This window comes from Vulpes vulpes, chromosome 11, assembly GCF_048418805.1.
Source record: "Vulpes vulpes isolate BD-2025 chromosome 11, VulVul3, whole genome shotgun sequence".
Taxonomy (NCBI): domain Eukaryota; kingdom Metazoa; phylum Chordata; class Mammalia; order Carnivora; family Canidae; genus Vulpes; species Vulpes vulpes.
In genome coordinates, this window is record NC_132790.1 from 10,532,348 (window position 1) to 10,551,647 (window position 19,300).

Here is a 19,300-nt window from a genome sequence, read left to right on the forward strand (position 1 = left end):
TTCCACACCTTCAATAGAACAAAAAGTACATCTTTTCATTTTTATTCTACCTATAAGATATTCCTGTTGGACACATCCAAGATATTTTCTGTGAAGTACATTCATTTTAACTTGCAGGCATAAATTAAACATGTTTTTCAAATGTAACTTGTAAGCTTCTGTTCCCTCAAAAATGTTTTTATCCTTTTTATTTTTACTTCTTGATACTTTCAGCAACAACTTTTCTACTGACTTTTTTATTAAAACCAGAATGGACAGAGACGTTGTATTCCTGGAGGTAGAACAATGGAATAATTTTCTCTTTGGTATTATCATCTTGGAAAAAGTTGTTGAAGTAGATGGGGACAACTACCTGAATAAAAGTAGTGTAATTTGTAGACAGAATGTATATACTCCTTTAATAAAGCATATAAATCAATTTACTTATATTTTTAAATTTCATTTTCTGTCTAAACTTTCAGGTCACTTTCATGAATTCAAAGGCAATTTACCAGTGATTTCTGGGTGCTGGGGCTGATTTTTTGTCCGTGTTTGTAAGTATTGGTTTATTTATTATTTCTTATCACATAATGAAATAGCTACAGCTTGTAAACAAGATCTTAATTCCTTTCGTGGAATTTTTATAATTTTTTCTGTTACTTTAAGTGTTATTAAGTTTTGGAAGTGTATCCTTAAGAGGACTATAGAAAAAGAACCAACTGGTAAAAAAGCCTCAGTTTATTGTGATTTCCAGTGAAATAACACAATGGTGGGGCCCGTTACAATAAACTGGAAGAATAAATATCTTACTTTTTGAAGATGGGGCTCAATTATAGGAATGAATTACCTTAAAGAGGCTAGTCTATATACACATGAATAATTTACCCTGGTAACTTCTTACAGACTTCTGGTTGTCTGGACTTGAAAAGTACTATGTGCCTGTACACATAGAAAAGATGTGAGATGATACAGAATTCAAAGAGCTGTCAGTACATGAGGAGATTATGTACTAAGGAGCCAAAGGCTTAGTTAGTGAATGTATAATGTGTAACCAAATGGGGATATTTCTGCTTTCTTCACCATCCCCAAAATACTATTAAATTTTAAATGATATTTAGGAGAACAAAGATATTTTTTTTTCCTCAGAAAAGAGGTAAATTTCAAGAAAAAAAATGGAATGAACTTGAATGATTAATTACAATACTTTAAAGAGATACATATTTATTAATATAGAAGTAGTGTAGAGTATGGGGCAGGCACTAAAATGTAAGCATATAAGACCATTTTTAAGTAACTTGAGTTTAAAATATATTTAAACATATATATTGTTGGAATCTAAGGAGCTCATATACATTTGATAACAACAAAGACATAGGAAACTTGTCCTCTGTTAGTGTACTCTTAGAATGGAGTTTTAGAGGATAGACTTCCAGGAAAAGTATTTAAAAAAACCAAACATTATAAATTCGAGTTTAAGTAATTCAATATTTAAGCAGAGCACAGTGAAAATTTATTTAAAATGAGCTTTATAAAAAAAAATAAAATGAGCTTTATCTTTCTTTTAGTAGTAGCATTGATTGGGACAGGCATTTTGAATGAACTTAAAAAAGATGTGAATGTTTAAATATAGTTTAATACATTTTGTATAAATCTAATGCTTTATGAAAGAATATATTATTTGTATGGAATTATCAATTCATATTTTATTTGAAGACTTAATTCTTATGTAAAACACAAAATATTAAACTGTATGGCTCCTTTGGATTAAATGTAAGCTTTTAATTTGTGCAAGGTATCATAGTGAGGATTAGCAGGCGAAGAAGATGGAGAAAGAAATGTAAAGTATCTTTGAAGGGCTCTTATGAAAAAGAATAATTCCAAGGAGTTGAGCTTATCCTATTAGAAATCTGAGTGAAAGGAAACAATTTTGAGTTATTCAAATCTTATCTCAGTTGCTTTGTCCTTTCTTTTACCTTCTTTCTCTCTTTTTTCATATTATTCAGTCATTTCTTTTAGTAAGTTTTTAGGATGACTACAATTTTTAAATGACAAATACAAGATAATTACTGGCAGTTCAACCAAGATGGCCTTTATTAAAATACTAAAATATAGTTTACATTTCTCATTACCCAAATGCTCTCTTTTCTGATTTCTTTGCTCCCCTTAGTTCCCCCTCCACCAGACATACATTGACTAGCTTTGAATGAAGGTAATCCAATTAGCTGAAATTTTTCTAGCAATCTAACAAAGAGAGAGACTAAAATTAGAAGAAGGGATACTGTGGCTATAGTCTCCATATGGTTATTTCTGGAGTTCAACTTAAACAATCTTTTAGTCAGTTTTTTTCTGATCACTTAGGCAAGAAGTCATGCTAATCACATAGGCCCAAAGTAATTGTTTTTCAGTCTTGAGAATTTCCGTGTTTAGGGCATGGACTTTGTTGTTTCTAAGTTCAGTAGTCTTAAGCTTTGTTAGGTGCCATCTTCTAACTGTAGAACCTTTTTATTAAAGGAATGTAGCAGGATACTATGACTAAGACAAGTAAGATAAAAATAACATGGCATTCAGAATGCTTGAGTTCCCATTCCTTTCAACTATTGCAGAAACTGTTCACCAGTTACACTGAATGATGAGGCAGCTAAGGCAATGGAATTATTTATCTTGTCTGGCCTAAGAACAAGCAAATGGGATCAGTGACAATGGCTTCTTTTAGGAACTTTAATTTCCATACTGGAACTGCTTATTTGCTACATGATCTAAGGCAGAAAGTTATACCTCACGGCCTTGGGAAGGTTTCTTAGTAAGGTGTGCAGAAGCCAGTCTGTGAGATAAGGAAGGTGGGATATTGTTTTGCACATCCATAATGAATGGGCCACACCAAGGGTGTGTGAGAACTGACTGGAATCTAACCTACTCACATCAACTACCTATGTCAGGAGAGGAAAATACTGTGAAGGAAAATAGTTACCTTCTCAGAAGCTGAAAGCATCTTATTCTATTTTTTTTCTCTTTAAAAAATTAAACTACCCTTGTCTCTTTCAAAAGTAGGCATTGTATAAGAAGACTTTGTTTTGCATGTTATATCTTGCATTTAATTTTTTATCTCTAAAAATAATTGTATAACTCTGACCATTTAATTTTACCAGGGTAATAAATGATTGGTTACAACAAAACAAAAGAAAACAAAGGTAGGTCAGTAAATACCCTACTTTTTCAGTTTGCCCAGGCCTTTTAAATAATTTGATAATGAATTTACTTTTATAACATTCTGTCCCTGTTCATGGTCTTGAATGGCAGTCTTTTCCCTGAAAAGATACTAACGTATTTTATTCTCTGGCACAAGAAGTGATTATTGCTTAGCCCCATGTTTGAGGCAATAATAATAATAGGATCTTAATTTGGTGTAACATTTGCTTTTACAGATATGAAATTGGCTGAGTTTTGTAAACACTGTTAGGACAATAGGAATTATGCCTATTTTTTTTTGAGTAGGAGGACTCCAATACAGGAATTCATGATATAAATCCAGTGCTCTTTCTTTAAAACCGACCTATTCTGTCACAGAATTTTAGCTCTCTTTCTTTTGTTGCCTTTGATCACTGTCTCAGTCTCTGGTGGTTGTACAAATATTTTTGATAAGTTGAGGTGGAGGGATTTCTGGGTGGCTTAGCAGTTGAGCATCTGCCTTCAGCTCAGGGCGTGATCCTGGAGTTCTGGGATCAAGTCCCACGTCAGACTCCCTGCATGGAGCCTGCTTCTCCCTCTGCCTGTGTCTCTGCGTCCGCCCCCCCGTGTGTGTGTGTCTCTCATGAATAAATAAATAAAATATTTTTTTAAAAAAAACTTGAGGTGGAGTAAGTCAGGGAGGAAATTGTAGAGCACCTTCTACCAATTCATTTCCTCATGTTCCTGGAACATTTGCTCCTGACATCTTCCTGTCCCCCTGTTCTAAAACTGCCATCCGTTGTGTTTCAGCTGAAATTTTTTGAATTGTGTAGATTTCCAGGAAACAAAAAAATCACAAATTCATGTCTTTGTGGTATTTTAAAATGAAAAGAAATGTATTTCAAACTGAGCATAACCCAGACCAAAGCTCCCTCAGTGAGAATGCTTGTGATTTTCAGGACAAGTAGGTCTAAGTGTATTATCTTTAAAAAATATTATTCCAAGCTAATCTTGACATAGAGCAGGTAAATAAAAAAGATGAGCTGTGAAAATCCACAAATAGGGCTTGAATGCCATTTTCCATGACAACGGGAGCTGCCCCATGAAAGCATTAATGCTGGGAATGTAAGGAATTTAAAATTGTGCCTTCTCAGTTTTACAGTTGTGTGCTCATGTTAATTAGAGATATACTGACATTTGAAGTATCTACATTAATACACACAGCTACTGTACATTTGTGAACTGTGGCCAGAAATCTACTTTAATTGAAAGCAGTTTGCTAATCTGAATGTGTATATCCATTACATTTTAAGCTTTTAAGTTTTATATACTAGTGCCCTTAGATACTTGTTCTTTCTGCTCTCTTCACTTCTGTTTCTAATTTATTTATACCTGAAAGGACAGTCTGGCCTATTTTAATCTCCTAGTGGTGTTTTGGAGCAATATTGATGGAATTTTGAGAAAAAAAATGTTTTTAATAGTGTCCTTTATTTGCTGTAGTTTGAATCTCTTTTCCCTCTCTGACTTTTCTAAATTGTTGGTTTTTCTTTCAAACCTTTAAGATGGCCTGCCGCTGAAATAAGGTAGGATTTAGGTTTATGGAATTCGCTTCACTGGCTATATTTAAGCACTAAAAAGCTACTCTTCTGAGTCACACTATGGTTTTAGCTAGCATAGCCCAATATTAGAGACTTTGTTGGGATGAACAGTAAAGAGGCATTCTATTTTTTCTAATATAGTTGGATTTCATCCTTCCTTCTTGATGTCAGGCCATGTATCTTAATTTTTGATTTGCAAATATGTTCACAATAGCTGGTGACTTCTCTAGGTCATCTTTAGCCCTAGAATGTTTTGTTTGGTCTCTCTTACAAAAAGGAAGATCTTACATCTATTTTTTGCAAGCTTGTATTTCTTAAGAATTTGCCTGTCAGGATTTTTAAACTAATTGTTCTGTGCTTGTTGTCTAATGAAACTCCCACACTTACTTTTTGGACCAATCCCTGAATATTACACAAGACCAGTTAGAAAGAAGCTTCCTTTTAGTAGAACCAGAACAAATTGCTCTAAAAAGTTTGTAGTACTCTGGACTTGTTTCATTAAACCATTTTACTGGCACCATTAAACCACTAAGACCTGGGACTATTAAAACTTACCCAGTATTATTATTAGGAAGATGGCCTATTTTACCCTTTATTACTTTTATTCACTGTGCTAAGTTCTTCTGTTCTTTATTCTTTCATGTTGCTTACTACATATTGTGCCATCACAGCACATTTGGTAATTCCAAGTTAATTGCTCAATTATCAGTGATAGTCATGAAGCACTTGAAACATGCGCAGTGGAAGATTTAAAAAATTTCAAAATAAGTTGGTGTGTCATAATCTCGAATGTGAAACATGCCAATATCTGCAGGCATAAAAATACACTGCCTGAGCTAGGCATTTCAGGGAAGGCAAAAATCTACTCTTAAAATCAGGGCTTTTGTCTGGCAGTGAAGTGTTTCATCTTTGCTAATTTCAAACAACATGTCTAAATTTGATCTCGGTTTACTTTTCAACTCTAAAAATTTGGTCGTGGTTATAAAAGAAAAAGGAAAGAAAACTATTGATTCTCTTTAAATATTTTACCGGAATCTTGCAATCATGATATTCAGTCAAGTGGAATTTGATGTGAGGTAGATCCATGTTGGCTATCCATCAAATAAACTGACTTAACCAAGGACACAGAATGATCTCTTTATAATGTTTCTTCACTCATAAGGCAATCCTCTAATCAGAGGACAGCATGACAGTGAAGATAGTATGTTGATGCTTTATTTATATTGGAAAAAAAGCCCCATGAGAACAATGATACTTTGGGGACTTATTCTGAATCTCATAGGGTAATATTCTCAGATGCCTTCAAGATAACTTACACATTATGGCATAATAATTACTGTAACTCTTTTGGCAACTAGGCAAACTATCATTAAATTTTGCATTAGTATTCAGTTTAGGATTTTCTCTAAACTAATATAGCGCCAACAGCTCTTTTTTAGATGCTATTATGGTTCTTTCACATTTTTATAGTACTGTAGTAAAGCTGAATTTACTGGCTACATTTGAAGGTGGAGTAGAGCAGCACAAGAGTCAACATTAAAGTGATTCAGTGCCCGTTGGAGAAAAATTCTTCTTAACTTGAGATTGGAAACAATGTGGGGCTTGAGGGCAGTTTGCTAAGAGCAGCTAATAAATTTGAATATTTCCCCAAGAAGCTGTTCTCTGAACTTGTTTTTAACCAAAGAGATAGGCTTAATCATCTTCCAGTATTCTTATATAACTTTCATTAATACTTAAAGGAATTAAATGTTATAGAAAAGGAGAAATAAAGCCATAATTTGAACTGGGTGATGGTCTCAAATCTGAGGACGTGAGAGAGTGTCAATAAATGCAGTAAGTCACACACAGTTAACTGTTATTTATCATATAATGATCTGTAATTATAATATATGTAATATAGAACATATATATAATATATGTAATATAATGTTTATACTTCAGTTAACAGTAAAGTCATTAATTTACTCAAGCATTTAGATAGAAATAGTTTAGTAGCTATTCAGTTTATAAAGATTGAATAATCAACAAAATCTAGTTCATTTTGTTGTATGCTTGTCTCTACACATCATTCTAAGCATATAGTTTCATCTGAAGTACATATTTCATGTATTTCAGTCGTGGTTGCTCCAAGACCAAAGCATCTTGGAGTATAGATATAAATGCTTATCATTTCACCAATTTTTTTCAGCTCCAAACATAAAAATGTGAATTAAATATTGCTAGTAAAAATAAAAATGTTTTCTACATTCTATCTCTCTTTCCCTTCCTTTCTATTCCCTTCCCTCCCTCCATCCCCCCCCATATATATGATATATATATATATATATCACCTACAAATATCTTGTTGGAGTTTTTCAAAGGTGCCAGGCAGTTATGCTGTATAGACATTTTGATTTTTTAAAGATTTTATTTGTTTATTTGAGAGAGAGAGGGAGAGAGAGAGAGAAAGAAAGAAGGATAGAGAAGAAGCAGGGATAGGGGGCAAAGGGAGAAACAGACTTCCTGCTAAGCAGGGAGCCTGATGCAATGTGGGGCTTGATCCCAGGACTCCAGGATCGTGGCCTCAGCTGAAGGCAGATGCTTAACCGACTGAGCCACCCAGGTACCCTGGCAATTATAGTGTAAAAAGATAAATTTTTAAAGCATCACCCTCCATAGATGACTGGGAAAAGGGACAGATCCTTCGTGTTTAATCAGTCAAAAAAGTTTGTCCATATGATGTAATACTTTTTATTATTATTATTTGATTAGCACTAAGAGCTTGGCACAGTGCTTACAAGAGAAGAAAAGATGGTCTCTAACCTAAGGGCTTAGAACTTGGTATGTTACTAGAGAGTTTATGTGGGTGGGGTTTTCTTTGGATACAAACTGTACTGGAGTTAGCTCTTTTTCTTTTCAGCTCATACAGTTTCATATAAACTTAAGTGAATGAATTTATTAATAAAAGCAGATTTTCTATTTTTATTTCACCTTTGGGTTCTTTTATACCTTTGGGACATACAAGCACAACAAAAAGGTATATTTGACAGTTAATTATAATTTTTCCCTTTTTGACTCAGGCATAATAGATAATTAAGCAATAACATTAATGAAATCTAAGTCTGCACCCCTCTAGCTGCCTACATTCAGTGAAATACAGGTTCTTTTTTTCCTTAAAGCAATGGCAGCCTGATAAGAAGCCTATGGCTTGATTTTAGTTATTACCACTAGTGTTCTGAGTTTCACTTAACAAAGTGCAGAAGATATACATATATTTATATTATATACAGATATGATTCCTTCTCTGAATATAATTTTTCTCCCATGATTGCATACATACAGCATCACCAACTAGAATGGGTTATTTTTGAGGTGTGATTGATCATGCATAATTTGATATTTACTATAGCAGTAAGTACACACTTAATGAATAGTTGACAGGTTTAAGGTATGGAAACATTTTGGGCTTTCTGATAGTGGCCATTTGTAGAAGGCACTGTTGATTTTGTGACTAGTTACAGGGAGTTTTTCCCTGGACTTGAAGTCAGGGAGCAGATAGGAAATGAAAGGTAGTATCTGGGGGAAGGCTGAGAAAGTAAGGCATGAAAAATGTGGGTGTAAATAAGAGAGTTGAATTTAAGAAAACTTGGGCAGCCCCGGTGGCTCAGCGGTTTAGCGCCGCCTTCAGTCCAGGGTGGGATCCTGGGGACCCGGGATCCAGTCCCAGGTTGGGTTGTCTCTGCCTCTCTCTCTCTGTATCTCTCATGAATAAATAAATAAAATCTTAAAAAAAAAAGAATTTAATAAAACTTTGAGCACCCACAAGCTTTTTGAGAAGATAGGGTTGAATAAATGGAAGAAATACCTGTCCCTCTAGTTTCACGCAGTAATTGAACAGAGGAGACAAAAGCAAGAGAAATTAGTGAAACAAGGTTATTGAAATAGGTGATTTTTGTAATTATAAAATGTGTTTGAGGATTATTATTTAAGATGTGGAAATACCTATTTGGATGACAGTAGTAACTTAAAAGAGTTCTTTAGTCCCCCCCTCCATTTGTTTAATTTTATTGATTTCAATTCAGTGACTTTTAAGAACAGCTGTAGGAATTTTGGGAAATGGGTACCCCACTGGTAGAAAAACCAGTAACGATAATTTTGCTTTATTTGGGGAAAGATTAATATAGATATAAATGAAAATAATCATATATATTATACTAATATTTTATAGGGGAGATCTTTAGAAACTCTCATTGTAAATATTACCAAGAAATGTCCTTGTATCTTCTAGAACAAAGAATCATTTGAATTAGGTTTCAAATATGTTATATGGTGTTTTTAGTTTTGGAGGTGAGGAAGTTTTTTGAAATTACATTTCTGTAAAATGAATTTTAATGTAATGAACATTCCCTTTCTTTCCTCCCTTTCACCCTTCCTCCTCCTTTCCCTCCTCCTTCCCTTCCTCCCTTTTGTCTTTTCATTTAGAGATAGTTTGTTTTCTTTTCTTTTTTTAAAAAAATATTTATTTATTCATGAGAGACAGAGAGAGGCAGAGACATAGGCAGAGGGAGAAGCAGGCTCTTGCAGGGAGCCCAATGGGGGATTCAGTCCCAGGACCCCGGGATCATGACCTGAGCCGAAGGCAGACACTCAATTACTGAGTCACCTAGGTGCCCCAAGATAGTTTGTTTTCAATTAGCCTGTTTACTGCTTCAAAGTTTTAAGACAGTACCGAACATATGTCCATTAAATTGTATGCAGGGCCACCCTTTTGCTTAAGGACTGAAGAATCCCTATTAGGTTTCTTACATGAACTAAGGGTACTCTTGCTCATTTTGTACAATCAAAGAGACTGAAGAACTGTTGGAGTTTTACTGTTGTGATATGATAAAGTTGAGATAATGGGAAAGAAGTGATAATTCAGCTTTAGTAAGCTACTAAACTTGAATTGGGATTTGTCAAATTTTAAGGCTTGTTGAATGTTTGCTCTCTAAAAACAAGATAGAGGATTAATCATGGTCAAAAAGGATAGTTTTTAAGTCTCAGAAAGATGTCCTACGATGAAATATTCTATTCAGCCATATACTTACAACCTAGAAGGCAGTCAATTGTGTTTTTTAGCAAGTCTTCCATATAGAATGAATTCATTTCGGTTTTTGATGTTGGTTGTGTCCTGAGAATTCATTTGACTGAGGTTAATTATCTCATGCAACCAGTGGGGTAAAATTTATAAATGATTTCAAGGATACTAAGCAGGAAGTGAAGCCCAGATATGTCTGAAACAAAGTTGTGGATTGTTTAAGGTTCTAATCCTATAGAAAACTGATAGAACAACAAACAATGCAGCAATCTGAAGTGTTTAAGAGGGAACAGGCTGCCACTCTCCCACATTTCCAGCTAGGCCAGGACTTTAATACTTCCCACTGTCTGTGGCAGAAGAGGAATGGGAGGGAGCAAGTGGTCTTTAGTTGGCAGAGAGAAGTTGATGAAAAGCAGCTATTGCCTGTGTTGAGCACCTGTATGTTTTGGGCATTGTGCAAGGCAATTTTATGTTGTTATTTTTAATCCTTCCAATAATCCTAAAAGATAGTTTCCTCCCTTTCCTAAGTCCCCACTTATCTTCTCTAAATTCTGATTTCTTTTTGCCTTCATAGGACTTAAAATGGTTAATAAGTATCATCTATTTATATGTTTATTTAATGTCTTTTTTCTTCAATGGATTTAAAGTTCTGTTGCAGCTGAGATCATGATCATTTTGTTCAAACTTGTATACCAGTTTCTATCACAGTGCCTGACACAGTAATTTCCCAATAGATATTTGTTGAATAAATGAGCAACTGAACAAAAAATAAAGGAAAGAAGAAGGAAGGAACGCAAGGAAGAAAAAGGCACAGCTGGTATTCAAACACAGTCTGTTTGACTTCAGAACACATCTCTTCCCACTCTAGAACACCAGCAAGGGTTCACTTTATTTACAGTGTTCTTTTTTCCCCCACACCCAGCATGGAGCCCAATGTGGGGCTTTAACTCATGACCCTGAGATCAAGACCTGAGCCAAGATCAATAGACATTTAGCTGACTGAGCCACCCAGGCACCCCTAGAATATTCTTGATTATTAACTTATCTGATAAAATTTTCATAGATTCAGCTCTTGTAGAGTATCTCAAGCCTGTTTACATTGTAGTCTGAGAATTCTTATGTCTTACTCTGAGCCTGAATGCCATGGAAAAGGCCTGTACTGGCTTTTCTTATCTCATACTGTTGGAATATTGCAACCATTTATGCTAATAGTTCTCTTCAGAAACAAATTTCATGTTCTAGATTTTTGGGTTTCAGCTCCTCCTACACAAAGAGAATGCATTTCTCTTTCCTTTTCTGAGATTGTCCCTTAATTTAGATCCTTGTGCTGCTAAATTGATTTTTCAGTAATAGGCAGAGTGACTATTATGTCTTGCTGAGGTTCTTCCTGGAGGAGAGGTGTGTCACTATTTAGAGAGAGCCTATGGGAGGAGCTGGTCTCACTCAAGGAGCTCTTATCCTGGCAGGTGCCAGGTACTGGGGTTTGGTTTGGTCATTCAGCAGTGAGCTCCTTCTGTTTGCCTCATTTTTGCTGCTTGAATTTTTCCTTGTTATTAATAAGTATCACTATCAAGAAATTTTTTGTTTTATTTATTTTTTTAAAAGATATTTATTTATTTATTTATTTATTTATTTATTCGAGAGAGAGAGAGAGAATGAGAGGCAGAGACACAGGCAGAGGAAGAAGCAGGCTCCATGCAGGGAGCCCGATGTGGGACTCGATCCCGGGTCTCCAGGATCGCACCCTGGACTTAAGGTGGCACTAAACCGCTGAGCCACCCAGGCTGCCCGAAATTTTTTGTTTTAATATTGGTTTTTGAATAATGTTATTGAGTATTTTCATTTCCTCCTATCTCTGGTTCTTTTAAAATAGCCTTCCTGTGTCTTTCCATTCTATTTCCCAGGGAGGGAGGTAATGTAAGCATGTTGAGAGTAAATTCAAGGTTTGCCCAATCTCATAGTGCTGAAAGCTGTCATTGTATTTAGACACTCAGCAATGCTATGGGTAGCCTTGAAAACATACATTTTAAGGGTGCATAGATGTGGTTAGGTCAAACAGGAAATATATATGTCCCAGACATATAGAATAGGTATGTTTTTAAATATTGATGTCAACTTAAATTGTCTTATATAAACTTCCAGGAGGGTATGAAAAACAGATTTCTGTGATATGAGATACTTAGTATCTATTGGAAATTAATTCAACTCCACAAAAATATCCTGAGTACTGACTGTATTCAAAGTAGAATATTAAATGCTACATCAGAAATAAATACAAGGGCACAAAACTTCTGTCATCAAGAACCTTAGAATCTAGACATAATTATTAAATTATTGTTCCTTTTTTTGTACCTAGTGTCTAACTCTGTGCATGGCTCAAAGGAGGGATTAGTGAATATCAATTATTAAGTGCCTTAATTAAGTAAGAACATAGTACTCTGGGGGGGCGGTTCAGAAGAATTAAAGATATATCCCTTTAAGAAGAAAGACTCTAGGAAGTAGACTCTGAATATCTTTGAAACTTGAGTAGAATTTTGTCAGTGGAATAGAGGATGAAGCGGGGTGCATCCTTCATCCTGGGATATCACAAGGATGGGTATGAGATAGACAAATGGAAGCAAGGAAGTATGAGATAGGGAACAATGAGAAGTCCAGTCTGACTGAGGTGTAGGGTATGTATAAGCTAGAAAAATTTTTTAAGATTTTAAAAATTTATTCATGAGAGACACACAGAGAGAGGCAGAAACATACACAGAGGGAGAAGTAGGCTCCCTCTGGGAAGGCTGATATGGAACTCGATCCCAGGACCCCGGGATCATGACCTGAGCCAAAGGCAGGTCCTCAACCACTGAGCCACCCAAGCGTCCTTAAGCTAGAAAATTTAATGTAATCATATCATTGTGGCCTATAAGGCTAAATTAAGGTGTTTGGTAGATTTTAGGGGGCCATCACAGCCAAATAGTCTGATGGTATGGCAAATACTTTTTTGATAAAAGTATTTCAGCCAGCAGTTGGTAGAGTTGATTAGAGTGAAGAAAGACTTGAACTAGAGAGATAGATGTTAGGGCTACTGTAATAGTTCAAGCAGGAGGTAAAAGGCAGGTATTTGGGGAAGAGAAAGAAGAGACTTTGTCAATGTAGACTCTATAGGCCTGGTCAGATTATATGTGGTGAAGAGTATGAAAGAAAGAAAAAGACTCCTATTGCTTTCCCTGTTCCTGTCATTCTCACAGTACTGAATTATTGAAAAAGGAGAGGGAAATGGTCATGCTACTTATTTCTTGTCAATGCTCAAATCCCTTGCCATATCATTGGTTAGGTCCCCAGTGAAAATTGGGAGTATTTTATTTTTCCATGGGAGAATAGGGAGGAAGGTGTGTTTTTAAAGAAATGAGAATATACTTAAAATTATTTTGAGGATTTAAAAGCATAACATAAACACAAAAGACATTAACACCAAGGGTTAAAATTATTTGATTGATTGTTGATTTCAGAAGGGTAAGGTAAACTTGGATGCTGTGAGTTAGAAAAGTAACTATACTTGAGATTATGGTATTTCTATCAGCTGGCTTCACATAGGGATTAGTTCATGATGTTGTTGAGTAAAACAAGTGCACATAATTTGGTTACTTTTAGAATTCTCTCAGATAAAGTGATGACTATGACTCTCTGGTTACATTGCTGTATTTTGTCCTTTTCCACAGAAGGTGTAGTTCCAGTATATATCATATTAGGATATAGGCCCTCCCTACTTGTCTCTTTCAAGGGAAGAGGAAATAGTGCAGGAAAGTAGTATATTCATGAGCAAGAAAAGACTTATGGAAATGAAAATTTAGAAAAAAATAGACTTTTTCAAGAGAATGGGATAAAGTCAAGTTGATTTTGTAAATGATCCTTGTCATTCTCATTACTTTATCATTCAGACTAACACTAATGTGCATTCATTCATTTATTTATTCACTCAGTAACAATATGAATTTGGGATTCTTTGGACATCAAGTGGAATTTAAAATGGAAAAGGAAGATTTAGTACTTAGGAATTTATAATCTATTTGTAGGAGGAAATGAAATATACATGTATGAAAAAGAAGAGCAAAAAAGTGACTGATACAAACTAAGCCCAACAGTTCCTCCCTAGGAAATGCTTTGGCCATTATTTCTTCTTCATGGCAAGAACCTTGTAATTGGTGGAAGGAACATGGCCATTGTTCTTTCTTAGAGACCTGGAGTTTCTGGTCATTTCTATATTCCACTCAACTGTATATGTGCCTTAGCCTCCTAACACACTGAGCTCTTTGCCACTGCTTCATCAAAGGGTGGTCTTTCATTGCCTATGTATGACTTAAAAATCTGTCTCACTTGGGCCTAGCAAATAGTGCATATTAAGTGGTGCATAATAGGTTCCAGTAAAATGCTGTTTGAGTGCATTACAGAAACTCTGTCATACATTCTATTGATTAAGATATTTTAGGCTAAAAAAATCTTCTTTAGAAATTTAAATATCCTATCAATAAGTATATGATAAAAATTCTAAGTGATAAACAATTACATATCCTTCGGTGAGGTTAAAATCTATTACTTTTTCACATCTTAGGCTTTTTATATGCTTCTAATACTTTAAAATCACCAAACAACTTTTGAGTGCCTTTCTTGAGTCAGAATTATACTAGATGTTTCATATTATTTTGAAATATATGGTATGGAGTCCCTGCCACCACTGGATACTGTTGTGTACTAGCTGTGATCTTAGGCAAATTGTATAACCTCTTGGAGCCTTAGCTTCCTTACCTGTGAAGTGAGAATCTTACCTACTGCATTTTTTTACAGCTTTATTGAGGTATAATTGGCATACAATAAACTGTGTATATTTAGAGCATACAATTTGGTGAGTTTTGATGTACGTATACACTAGTGAAGCCATTTCTGCAATCAAGGTAATTTGCATATCCATCACACCGAACAATTTCTTAATGTCTCTTCAGAGTCCCTCACTCCTGCCCCTCCCTCATCTTTCCCTGACTTTACACCTAGACAGTCATTGATCTGCTGTCACTATAGATTAGTTTGCATTTAAAATATTTTTATGTAAGTGGAATGATACATTATGTATTCTTTTTTGTCTAGTTTATTTCATTCAGCATAATTATTTTGAGATTGATTTGTGCATATCAATAACTTATTTTTTAAATTGCTGAGTAGTATTTCATTGTATGGATATACCACAATTTGATTATCCATTCAGATTCTTTCTGATTTTTGCTTATTACAAATGAAGCTACTTTGGACATTGTCTTTGTGTGGATATAAACTCTCTTGAGTCACCTAGGAGTGAAATGGCTATATTACATAGGTGTATGTTTAACATTAAAAGAACTGCTAATTGTTTTTAAAGAAGCTCTTGTACCATTGTACATTTCTTATAGCAATGTATGATAGTTACAGTTGCCCACATCCTTAGTAACTCTTTATGTGTTTAGTCTTCAATTTTAGCCATTCCAGTGGCTTACAGTGATATCTCATTGTGGTCTGGTTTTCATTTGTAGTTCCCTAATTGACTGATGATGTTAAGCATCTTTTCATGTACTTGTTTGCCATCCATTTACCTTGTTGAAATGCCTTTTAAATTGTTTGCTATTTTTTTTTAAATTTTTATTTATTTATGATAGTCATCAGAAAGAGAGAGAGAGGCAGAGACATAGGCAGAGGGAGAAGCAGGCTCCATGCACCGGGAGCCCGATGTGGGATTCGATCCCGGGTCTCCAGGATCGCGCGCCCTGGGCCAAAGGCAGGCGCCAAACCGCTGCGCCACCCAGGGATCCTGTTTGCTATTTTTTTTAATGGGGTTGTCCTCTTTTTTATTGAGTTGTAATAGTTTTTATGTATTCTAAGTTACAAGTTTTTGTTGGATATATGTTTTGGACATATTTTCTACTAGTCTGTGGGTTGCTTTTTAACTTTAAGTGTCTTGAAGAGCAAAACTTTTAAATCTTGATGAAGCCCAATTTATTATTTTATTTTATATTTCATACTTTTTGTATCACATATAAAAGTTTTTGCAAAACCCAAGGTCACTAAAATTTCCCCTTTGCATTATTTTACAAGTTTTATAGTTTAAGGTTTTAATTAAGGTCTGTGATTGATTTTGAGTTAATTTTGATAATGGGGTGAGATACAGTTTGAGGTTTATATTTTTGCCTATGGCTGGTTGATTGTTCAGTTGCATTGGCTAAAAAGGTTATCCTTTCACCAATAAATCACCTTGGCACTTTTGTTGGAAATCAATTGATCATATACATATAGGTTTATTTCTGGAGTCTCTATTTTCTTCCATCGATCTGTCTATATTTTTAATGCCACTATCTTGATTACTTGTTTACTGTAGCCTCATGGAACGAATTGAGAAGTATTCCCTCTTCTTCAATTCTCAGGAAGAGTTTGTGTATGATAGGTATTTCTTTTTGAATACTTAAAAGATTTCATTAATGAAGCCATCTGTGCTTGAAGTTTTCCTCTGGAAAGATTTTTAACTGAAAATTCAATTTCTTTAATAGATGCAGGGCGATTTATGTTATCTATTTCATCTGAGTTATGGACTTTATTTAATAGCATTTCATTAAGTTGTTGAATCTATTGGCATAGAGTTGTTCATAATATTTTCTACCCTGTTAAGATCTGTAGTGATGTCACTTATTTCTAATATCAGAATGTCAACACAATATATCAAAATTTAGTACTGCTTTTTTGTTTTCTATTTTGCTGATTTTTTTATCCTTATTACTTCCTTTATTCTGTATTCTTTGGGTTTAATTTGCTCTTCTTTTTCTAGTTTATTAAGGTGAAAGCTGAGATAATTAATATGAGAACTTTTAAAAATAGGTATTAGTGCTATAAATTTACTTTTAAGTACTGCTTTAGCTGAATCCCATAAATTTTGATATGTGGTATTCTCATTTTTATTCAGTCCAAAATACTAATTTCCCTTTTGATTTTTACCTGTGAATAATGTTAAAAGTATCATTTTATTTCCTAATATTTAGGGATTTTCTGGATATTTTTCTGTTATTGAATTTCTAATTATTTTGTTGGGTGGCAAGATCTAAAAGTGTAAATTAGGTAGAGTGGGTTGATAGTATTGTTCAGGTCTTCTATATCCTTAATGATCTTTTGTCTACTTGTTCTATCATTATCTGAGAGTGAGATATTGAAAACTCTGATTATAGTTCTCCTTGAAATTTTATTAGTTTTTCTTTCTTGTATTTGTTTTTTTTAAACAGATTTATTTATTTATTTGAGAAAGAGAGCTCATGCATGTGCATGAGTGGGGGAGGAGCAGAGAGATAATTCCAATCCCAAACAGACTCCCTACTGAGCAGCTGAGCCCACAACACTGAAATCATGACCTGAGCCTAAAAGAAGAGTTGAGTTGGATGCTCAACGGACTAAGCCACTCAGGCTTAATTTGGATATTTAGATCATTTACACTTAATGTGATTACTGATGTGGTTGAATTTAAATACATGATCTACTCATTGTTTTCTATTTGTACCATCTGTCCATTATTCCCTTTTCCTGCTTTCTTTTAATTTATTGAGATTTTTTTAAGATTTAAGATTTCACTTTTATTTTTTGTCTTAATTACATTTTAGTGATTGCTTTTGAATTTATAACAACCTTATATGACTTATCACAGTCTTATTTCAAGTAATATTATCCCACGTCACATATAGCATAAGAATTTTACAATAGTATACTTATATTTCTCTCTCCTAGGCTTTGTACTTTTGTCATGCACTTTACTTCTGCATATGTTATAAACTTAAAAATAGTTATTTATCCTTTGATAGTCAATCATATTTTAAAGAGATTTAAGAAATAAGAAAGTCTTTTATACTTACCACATATTTACCATTTTCAGTGCACTTTGTTCCTTTGTGTAGATTTGATTTCCATTTGGTAACATTACCTTCTGCCTGAAGAACTTTTTTTTTTAAAGATTTATTTTATTTATTTGAGAGGGAGAAAGAGAGAGTAGAGAGAAGGGCAAAGGTAGAGGGAGAAAGAGAATTTCAAGGAGACTCCTTGCTAAGTAGAAACTGTGACATGGGGCTTGCTCTCACCAACCCCAAGATTATGACTGACCAATAATCAGGAGCTGGACACTTAACTGACTGGACCAACCAGATGTCCCTCTACTTTTGTATTTCTGAAAAATCAATATTTTGCTGTGTATAGAATTTTTCGATTCAATTTTTTGTTGCTGAGTAGTTTAAAGATATCACTCCATTGTCTTTTGGCTTGCATTTTTTTTTTTTAAGCCAGATACAATTGTTATATATGTTCCTCTGTATGTGATGTGTTGTTAGAGGCTTTTAAACTGCTGAGAATACAACATACTTTTGGGAATAGGTAAAATTTAGAAGGAAGTGGTAGGAATAGATTAACTGAAAAGAAGCAGATAGGGATTCTAGGATTTAGGCAGCATAAACACAAATAGTATAGGCCATAAATAAATGTAATATAACTGAAAGAACAAATGGACCTTGGAGTTGGGTTCATAGGGCTTTGCTCTCATCATCACTTGGTGATGAGAAATACCTTTGCCTATTTGAAACTTAATGCCCTCATCTATAAAATGGGTGTGGTTGTTGGGAAGATTATATGATGCATAGAGAAGATTTATTTTATATCTGGCAGATAGTGGGTCCAATAACGATTAGTTTCTTCTTTTTAGACATTCTATATCTTCTGATGAGGAAAGAAAAATGCTTCAAGAAGGACTTTGTGACCCCTCATCACTTTGTATAAGAGCCCAGGTATAATATATATAATTTATGAGTATAACTAATGTTCCCACTTATTTCCTATTTCCATGGCAAGTGAAGATTGCATTGCTTTTTGTGGTCCAATACTAAGGCTTAGGTAACATTAACACTCAATCTCTTTACATCTTCTACTTTTAACTTGTATTTAAAAGTATTGGGATTATTGGCTAAACTTTACATACAAATTAAACCATTTTACTACCACAATTCAATATTTTTTCGGGAATGCTTCCTTTAATAAGGGACATATATATAGAATTAAGAATTGGAAAGATAAGTATCAAACCCTAAATTTTCCCAAATCTTGGATTCCTTTGCATTTATTTATTTATTTATTTATTTATTTATTTATTTATTTATTGAGGTATCATTGGTATATAACATACTAGTTTCAGGTGTAAGTTTTTGTTTTATTAATAGAATCAGTTTTGATTTCAATCTCCTATCACAGAAGTGATATAAGATACAAAGTTTAAAAAAAAAAAAAAGATACAAAGTTTAGAAACCCTTGACCTTAAAAAATAATGATCCTTTAAGTCTCCAATCACTTTATATAAGACTATGGTAATGTGCACTTACAGAAATATTTTGGATACATAGGGATTTAAAAGTGATTTAGCATAACTAGAGAAAAGAGAAATCTTTTTATTTCTTCACTGAAGGAAAAATTCAGAACTAGT

General features: G+C 34.1%; 1 protein-coding gene across 42 annotated transcripts in view; it reads left to right on the plus strand.

The window, feature by feature from the left end:
- Positions 1–19,300, plus strand: part of SOX6 (SRY-box transcription factor 6) — a 581,952-nt gene that overhangs the window by 97,676 nt on the left and 464,976 nt on the right. For 25 of the 42 annotated variants that reach the window (XM_072725559.1, XM_072725550.1, XM_072725530.1 and 22 more), the window contains exon 2: positions 462–533. The exons of 5 other annotated variants lie outside the window; for them this stretch is intronic. The gene's annotated coding sequence lies outside the window, so the exon portion shown is untranslated. Of the gene's footprint in view, positions 1–461; positions 534–18,529; positions 18,612–19,300 lie in introns of all 42 variants that reach the window. 12 more of the 42 variants (XM_072725570.1, XM_072725567.1, XM_072725556.1 and 9 more) reach the window with 1 other exon arrangement.